Raw genomic sequence first — 8,736 nt, forward strand, 5'->3', positions numbered from 1 at the left:
AAGTCATAGCAAAATTTTTGTCAAAGCCAAAGTCATTTAAGCCACATCGGCTAGATAATAAGGATACTCTATTGTTACTGACATGATTTCCAAGAACAAATTTTCTTAGCCTATGTTTTTAGAGGACACTGTTGGCCTATGTCGCTGATGATAATTGGTAATAGCAGTTTTTTTCTGGTTTACAAAAAGAACCAAGGAGAAGCTAATAAAACCCTTTGCTCTCTGCATGGATTTCTAACCAAGTCTCTCTTTCCTCTTGTACCTGAAAACTGTTCTTGGCCTACAATTTCTCCTTGTTACATTCTCAGCTTCCAGCAACCAACTCATTAGAAATTAGTCATGTGTTTACCCCATTTATACCAGTGGTGGACTTCCTAGTCAGCGGCTGGCTTTAGATGTGATCTCCTCTAAAACAGAAAGAATGAGACGTAAAGGATTTCTTTGGTAATGAACGGTAGAGGCACTTATGACAAAGTTCAAAAAGTTGCTGACAAAGCAAAGTTGCAGAAGTGGAAATAACCCGTCCATCGTCTCAGCTTAATCCCTCCTTACCCTCGCCTCTGCTCCTTGTTCAAGGGGAACAGAACATCAGTCTGTGCCCTTGGCAGAGCAAGTCGAGTATTTTCTTCAGCAGCATATTTGGCTTTCCAGCCAGAGTGAAACCTGACTTAGTTGCCTCCAGTTTAAATCGCTCAAAAGTGTCAAAAGGGCTAAAAGCCACAGACGTCTGGTTCAAGACGTAGCATTTTAAAAAGGTATGCCACAAGCGGCAAGAGACTGGAGATGCTGGGGATCAAACCCAGGACCTCATACATGCAAAGCATGCGCTCTACCACTGAGCTACATCCCCGGAACTGTGGAGTTTATGGGGTGCAAAAATACCTTTCTTTATGAATATACATCAAGTTTTCTGTAAAATGTATTTCGCTATACTTTGTTGTGCAAGAATTATATGAATTTTACAGGTCTTGAATGTCAGAAAGAAAATGTTTGTAAGTCAATATCACTAAAGGCTTTAGATTCACCTTAATCTGCCCAGGCCCAGCTCAAAACAAGCAGGTGCAAATTTGGGTTTTATCCTAACAATGACCAAGAATATGTCATTCAGATCATGAGGCTTTTGGAAAGGCTGGCATGAGAAAAACTAGACCCACAGATGGCTACAGCAACCCCCTGGGGAATGTCGTGATGGACGGACAAAGTCCTGGGTACAGGACGGAGACAGAGTCATCTTGCAGGGTCCACTCAATCTCAGGTTCTAGGCTTGGAATTGTCCACAGTGTGTGTAAATCTTGGCCCAAGAAGGAAGAGCCCACTCTGTAGACTGGGTGAGTAAACCTGTATCCTGTGGAATAAAAAGTATAAGAAAGACACTGAAGATTCAAACATAAATCCAGGTTTTCATACTGTAGAAAGGGTTTTAGGGTGAGGCAACGGCTCTCAAAGCATGGTCTTTGTATCCGCAGCATCATCATCACCTGAGATCTTGCTAAAAGTGCAAATTCTTAGGCCCCATCTCGGTGAGTCCAGAACTTGAGGCATGGGGGCCCAGCAACCCTTGTCCTGACAAGACCCGGAGGTGATGCTGATACACGCAAAAACTCAGGAACAGAGTTTTTGTACAGAATTTTTGAACAGTCTGCTGTGCAGAATGCTACCTCACTACATCATTTTCCAACAACACTGCAGGACTAAGGTGCGTCCAACATTTACAGATTAAACAATTTAACATAAGGCCTGAGTTTTTATAAATATTTGTGTGTAAGGGAAATCTAAGTTTTGAATTTATGTTTTTAATACACTGTGAAAATAGTGTGAATATTTACAAATGTTAATTTTTAAAAGCTTAATGAATTGTGCACTGACGTACAAACCATATCAGACCCTTCTCTCGATGTTGGGAAGCCCTTGAACATCAGATCATCTGTCCACTGGCCATTCGAAGAGAAGAGGAAGATAAAGACGAGCGAAGGCAGATTAAGAACGGCAAAAGGCCGAAAGAAAGCGAGTCTACAGGTGTAGAGGTCCCGTGCATGGACAGACCAGGGATGAACCGAGGACCTCAGGCCTGCATCGAAGGTCACGTGGGAGGGAGCGAGGGCAGGAGACCGCCCTGTCCAGGACTGGACTCAAGCATCGAATCGCGGTGCCGGCCGGCACCCAGGGCAATTATGACCAAAATGATAAAAACTCCTGTTCCGGGGCAACAGTTGCACCCCATGATCCCACCACGGACAGGATTCAGGGGCATGGAGGTTAGCACCTCCCCCGCCGGTCAGCGCAGTCCGCGGGCTGAGCCTCCAAAACCCCCGAGGCCGAATCGCTAAGAATCTGGCCACGTTGACCGTCCGGGGACCACGCAGGAGTCGTGGCACACGAGTCTCGTTCCCTCCTCACTAGACAGGCCGCCGGCCCCCTCGCTACGGCCCCTGGCCCTGCCCCAGGCTGGGGGAGAGCGGCCCGCGGCTCCGCCCGCCACCTGCGCACCTGCGCCCGGCGGCTCACGCGCCGCCCTCCTGTACCCGGCAGCAGGTGTCTCAGGCTCCTTCTCCCGCACCGAACCTTCATTCTGGCTAAAATCCCACCGGCACAAACCTGCAAATGAGTCAGGGGGCGGGGCGGGGGCTTTCCCGGGGTCCTGGAGGAGGGGGCTGGTGGTGGTGGTGTGCACGGGGTGGTGGTGTGCACGGAGTGTGCATGGGGTGGTGGTGTGCACGCGACGGTGGTAGTGTGCACGAGGTGGTGGTGTGCACGGGGTGGTGGTGTATGGGTGGTGTGCACGGAGTGTGCATGGGGTGGTGGTGTGCACGAGGTGGTGGTGTGAACGCGGTGGTGGTGTGCACGCGACGGTGGTAGTGTGCACGAGGTAGTGATGTGCACGCGGTGGTGTGCACGGGGTGGCGGTGTGCACGGGGTGGTGGTGTGCACGGAGTGTGCATGGGGTGGTGGTGTGCACGCGACGGTGGTAGTGTGCACGAGGTGGTGGTGTGCACGGGGTGGTGGTGTGCACGCGATGGTGGTAGTGTGCACGCGGTGGTGGTGTGCACGGGGTGGCGGTGTGCACGGGGTGGCGGTGTGCACGGAGTGTGCATGGGGTGGTGGTGTGCACGCGACGGTGGTAGTGTGCACGAGGTGGTGGTGTGCACGGGGTGGTGGTGTGCACGCGATGGTGGTAGTGTGCACGCGGTGGTGGTGTGCACGGGGTGGTGGTGTGCACGCGACGGTGGTAGTGTGCACGAGGTGGTGGTGTGCACGCGACGGTGGTAGTGTGCACGTGGTGGTGGTGTGCACGCGACGGTGGTAGTGTGCACGCGACGGTGGTGTGCACGGGGTGGTAGTGTGCACGGGGTGGTGGTGTGCACGGAGTGGTGGTGTGCACGGAGTGTGCATGGGGTGGTGGTGTGCACAAGGCGGTGGTGTGCACGGGGTGGTGGTGTGAACGCGGTGGTGGTGTATGGGGTGGTGGTGTGTATGGGGTGGTGGTGTGCACGGGGTGGTGGTGTGCACGGGTGGTGGTGTGCACGGAGTGTGCATGGGGTGGTGGTGTCCACGCGACGGTGGTGTGCACGCGACGGTGGTGCTGTGCACAGGTTGGTCTGCACAGGAACCACTCCCCTGGCGGGGTCTGCAGGTGGGTGGCGGGCAGGTGAGGTCCGGGACCAAGAGAAGCTTGGGGACAGCTGGCGGCTGGCGCGAACTGCAGTCGGCAGAGCGAAGGGACACCACGCGCTTCCGCAGGGAAGTCGGGTCCTTTGCGCACGTCGGTCGGGAAGTGGTTGGCACGGCTCTCCTGGAGGCTTGCGGTGAGACGTCGAGGCTCGCCGAGGACCTCGCGTCCTGCGGGGGTAGAACCGTTGGCTTCATTGCTTGTTTTTAGACACTTCTGTTTATGTTTGTGTCTCCCTTCCCGGTTCCAATTTACCTTTCCTTCTCTGGCTGTACGTCCACTGTCCTTCCCTCCCCAACTCGGCCGAGCCCGGGTGCGTTTTCGGGACGCGCAGGGCACCATCGCCGCTGTGGGCATTTTCTGGGAGAGTTCCAGGGCTTCGGGGTCACCGGGAGCAGCCGGACTGGTCACAGAGCCCGGCTCTCTCCAAACACCGAGGAGCCGCCCGCCCGCGGCAGTAAAGCCGGTAAAGGCCAAGGAATCTGCCAGAAGGAAAGGCCTGAGGGAAGGCGAGGAAGTGTGAGGCAGACCGGGGCACGGGCTGAAAATGTGACCTGGCTACGAACGCTGGGAGCGACCCCGGGGAGTCCCCGCCGAGCCCCGCGTAAGGCAGAGGTCGGGTGGTGGGCCGCGCGGCGAGAACCTGAAGGCCGAAATCGCAGCCCTGGGAGCGGGCGGCAAGGGCCGTGCTGCGCTGGCTGACGAGCAGGACGCATGCAGGTGTCTGGGCGGGGAACCCCCCGGGGGTCGGCCCCCGCGAGCCCAGAGCACCCCCACCCAGCGGCCGCCCGGGTCTCGTTTCTCCCGCGCATCTTTGCAGAGGATGCGCTAGGTGAAACCCACGAGTGCGTTTCAGAGCCGCACCTGCCCAGACCCGGGGCGGACCGCTGCGGGGGCTCACCTGGGGCGTCCACGCGCCACCTGCGCGCAGAACTTCGGCCGAAATGGAGAAGCGTCGCCGCCCACCGCTGCGAGCGCAAACGGGCCTTTGTTCAGGGGTCCGGTGTCTCCTCAAGGGCGCGCGGTACGCTTGCCCGTCCGGTGTGGGCCGGAGCGCCCGCCCCGCTGCCCTGAACGAGCTATGCGCGTACTTCGCAATCCGCCTCTCGCCCGCGCACTTCACCGCACGGTTCTCTGCGCTGCGACACGAACCCTGGACAGAGGTCACCTCTCCGGCATCCCTCGCCACCCTTTACTGAGGGGCTGCCGCGTGCCAGGCTCGGTGCCGTCGGCTGGAGGTAGGGTGATGGGGAAGGACACTCAGGGCTCTCCCCTTCTGACATCACCCTAGGGGGAAGCAGGCAAACGTAACCAAATAACACAGATCTGCAAATATAAAACGCGCATTAAAGGGGAGCGCGGGGCACTCCGATGTGTTAGGTAATAAGCGCTTGTTAGATCCACCTGATGGTGTTTCTGTGAATGAGGGAGGACCTGGGTCAGCAACGAAGGAGAAGGGAGCGGTTTTCGTGGTGGGGATGTAGCTCAGTGGTAGAGCGCATGCTTTGCATGTATGAGGCCCCGGGTTCGATCCCCGGCATCTCCACTTTATAGACGCTCCAATTCGCTTCTTATTTAGCCCTTGGCAGGCCCCTCTTCAAATACTGAAGTGACTGAGAGAAAGGAGTTTTCTTCCATCCGGAATTCTTACTGGACTAAGAATTAAATTGGCTTGACACAGGTTACCAGGGTGAAAAGAGGCTTAATAGTGACACTGAGAAGCACTTTAGACAGAGGGAAGATGAATTCGTGAGGAAATGACAGGACGGAGCAAACAGACGTTTTGGGGACTTTGATTAGTAAGGGATTTTAAGTGGAATTTGGGCTGAGGTAGATTTACTGAAAAAGTAACGAGCTTATACAGCTGTCTCAATTTTACAACCCGCGTCTCTGGTGATAAGGATGTCTTTTACTTCTTAGTACAGGAAACTCCCTTTCGTATGGAAAGTTTATTTCCTGCTTCCAGGGCACAGAGGAGGGTGTGATGTCCTTGAACCTGCTGTTTCCCAAGTAGCTCCAATTAAAAGTAATTAATATGCCGTTGGGGCGCCTAGGTGTCCGTTGGGGACTCTGGATTTCAGCGCAGGTCATGATCTCTGAGTTAGTGGAGCCTCCCCTGGGGCTCTGCGCTGATGGTGTGGAGCCTGCTTGGGATTCTCTTTCTCCCTCTCTCTATGCCCCTCCCCCCCATGCATGTGCGCGCGCTCTCTCTCTCAAAATAAATAAATAAAACGTTTAAAAAATAATTGCTATGCCACTGAGGTCCATTTGGGGACATCCATTTTGGAGATAAAGCCCCATATGGGGCTCTGCGCAGGCATCGCAGAGCCTGCTTGGGATTCTCTCCCTTCCTCTCTCTCTCTGCCCTTTCCCCACTTGTGCTGTCTCTGTCTCCCTCAAAATAAATACATAAAACTTAAAAAACCCATCTTCTGGCGTTCCCAATACTTACTGTAATGTGTTACCGGCTCCATCTGCTTGGAGAAAGCAGTCATCTTTTAACGCCAGTATTTCATTGGTGGGGTTGGGCGTGTTCTGTTTTACAGCATTAGGAGGTGGATGTGTAACCATCTCACTTCTAGCCTCATGGAATTAATCATTGGTTTCAGGCGGTGTCCACCTGTTCCATCCGTTCTAGGTTTCCCCGTCCAATTTCTCCTCATGGTTGTAGCCATCATCGATGATCGCAACCTGGATGCATTACAGCAATATCAGTAGTAAAATGTTGACTGTGGTTTTAATTCTTCCTCCTGCATTTATTAGCTGTGATCCTTCGATGGAGAAAATCTTTCCCTTACCAACTATATGTATCTCCTAAAAACATTCCATATTATCCATAAATGCTTGATTCTCTCCCTTCATTTGTCAGCGTTCAAGAGAATGAGCTGTTGTCCAAAAACCTCCAAAGAACTAGTGTGTGTCTGTGTGTGTGTGTGCGTGTGTGTTGATTTTACAACCAGTTTCTCTAAATTCTCTATTTGTAGAGAAAGGTGATTTCCAGATGTATAATACTACCAAGATCTAGAAAGATAACTTTGTCTCTATTCAATGCCGAATCCTCTATTCTTCCCGTATCTGAAGGCCTTGATTTATACCTTCATCACAGCGTTAAATAGTAGTGAAGTTAACGGACATCCGTGCCTAATCATAAACAACTTTAAATCTGTTTGACCACAAAATACCTTAAAGAGACTAAAATAGTGATACAGATCGTAAAAATCTCTGAACAACACATATTACCCAGAATTATTTTCCAGGATGAAAAATAATCCCTAGAAATGAATCAGTTTAACAGTGATGGCAGTTCCCTCTCCCCCCCCCCCCCCCCCCGTCTTATACTATGTATTCAACTATTATTTCACACTAGCTGTGGCCTGGGCAAATCAGTAGTCATTTTGGAATTGGTTAAGCGATGCAGATTTACTTGTGGGATGCTTGTCTGGGGGCAGTGGAAGTGGTCCTTTAGTCAAATTTATGTCTACAATGAGCCTGACAGGTCATTTACTTTGATTGAAGTTTTCTGGAACAAGAGCTGTTTACATCTGCTGCACAGGGTCCAGGGCGCGTGTGGGACAGGAATCGGGAGTCCAGGGCGCGTGTGGGACAGAAAGTGGGACAGGAATTGGGGGTCCAGGGCGCGTGTGGGACAGAAATCAGGGGTCCAGGGCACGTGTGGGGCAGGAATCGGGGGTCCTGACCGCAGGGCGCTTGGGTGGAAAACGGAAGAGGGTACCGGGTCTAGCGGGGGAAACGCCAGGCAGGTGTTCTGACCACGAGCACGACCCCTCAAAACTGCTGGAGGTGCCGGGGATTGAACCCGGGACCTCGTACATGCTAAGCACGCGCTCTACCACTGAGCTACACCCCCGACTGTGAGCGCGCCACTTTGGATTCCTGTCGTGATTTATAATCATTACTTCCTGGTCTCCTAAAGATTTGGTAACCTGCAGGGAGCGCGCGGTGCGAGCTGCCTCGTTTGCGAAACAGGCTGAGAAGCGGTTTCAAAACACAAAACAAACAAACAAACAAACAAAAAACCTCAAAAGCACAAAATGAGATTCCAAACGAAGAAGGAAGCTGAAAAGACACGGTCAGTCTTCTCTCGCTCTTCCCAGCTTCATTTCCAGTGCTCTGCGCTCCTTCCCCCAACCCCGTCCCTAGAGACCGCAGCAGGTGCGGCGCATCGGGGGGCGGGGGCGCGGGGGGGGGGACAGCCCGGGGAGAGGGAGGGAGGCGCGCGCTCAGCGGGGGCGTGTGGCGGGGGGAGCCCAGGGGGTGCGCAGCGCCTCCCGCCTCCGGGGGTCCGAGACCCTCAAATCCTCCCCATTTCCGGGAGGCAGAAGCCTCCGCTGAAGGCTGGGCGGTGGTGGCAGGGACCGTCCCCGCGGGGTCACCCTGTCCTGGATGGACCCCGAGGACAAGCTGGGAACCTGGGTGGCAGGTACCCCTGCCCTGGGGCCAGCGGAGGGCGGCAGGGGTGCTGCTGGGGGGGGGGTGTTGAGCTGGCCCAGCAGCCCTGACTTCCTCCTCCCCACTACCCCCCCCCTCCACGAGCAGCCCCCCCCAGCTGTGAGGAATTCGGGGTTCCTCGTATGGTTTGGGGGACCGCTCCTCACGCTGCAGAGTTGGCCGGGTCCGGCCCCACCCCCAGTCGCTGATTTCCCTGGAGTCTTTCTCTGCCTCTGAAACAATTTCAAACTTACTAAAAAGTTGAAAAAAATAAAAATAGTACAAAATTGCCCCTATTCCCTTGACCCGGATTTGGCTATTGCTAATATTTTACTCCATTTGCTTTGTGGTTTGCCCGCTCTTTCTCTCATTAGGGAGTATCACATGTTCAGTTACCCTTAAACCCTTGACCTCATGACCTCAGGACTGTGGTGAATGGGAGAATTTAACCCTAACAGGCAGCTGTATTTAATCTACGGTTTGCATTTGACCCAACTGACCCGATCGCCCCTCCTACAGCATCTAGTCTGGGGATGGTATTGCATTTAGTTGGCCTTTTTAGTTTTCTTTAATCTGGAACATTTTCACAGATTTGGAGGGGGGGGGGGCTTTTATGACAT

General features: G+C 53.6%; 3 non-coding genes across 3 annotated transcripts; 1 reads left to right on the top strand and 2 right to left on the bottom strand.

The window, feature by feature from the left end:
* Positions 1-778: 778 nt before the first annotated feature.
* Positions 779-850, bottom strand: TRNAA-UGC. The gene has a single exon. It is a non-coding gene; the product is annotated as a tRNA-Ala (tRNA).
* Positions 851-5,141: 4,291 nt separating this feature from the next.
* Positions 5,142-5,213, top strand: TRNAA-UGC. Its single transcript has one exon. It is a non-coding gene; the product is annotated as a tRNA-Ala (tRNA).
* A 2,250-nt stretch (positions 5,214-7,463) lies between these two features.
* TRNAA-AGC lies at positions 7,464-7,535 on the bottom strand. Its single transcript has one exon. It is a non-coding gene; the product is annotated as a tRNA-Ala (tRNA).
* Positions 7,536-8,736: the final 1,201 nt, after the last annotated feature.

This window comes from Felis catus, chromosome B2 (genome assembly GCF_018350175.1).
Source record: "Felis catus isolate Fca126 chromosome B2, F.catus_Fca126_mat1.0, whole genome shotgun sequence".
NCBI classification, from domain to species: Eukaryota; Metazoa; Chordata; class Mammalia; order Carnivora; family Felidae; genus Felis; species Felis catus.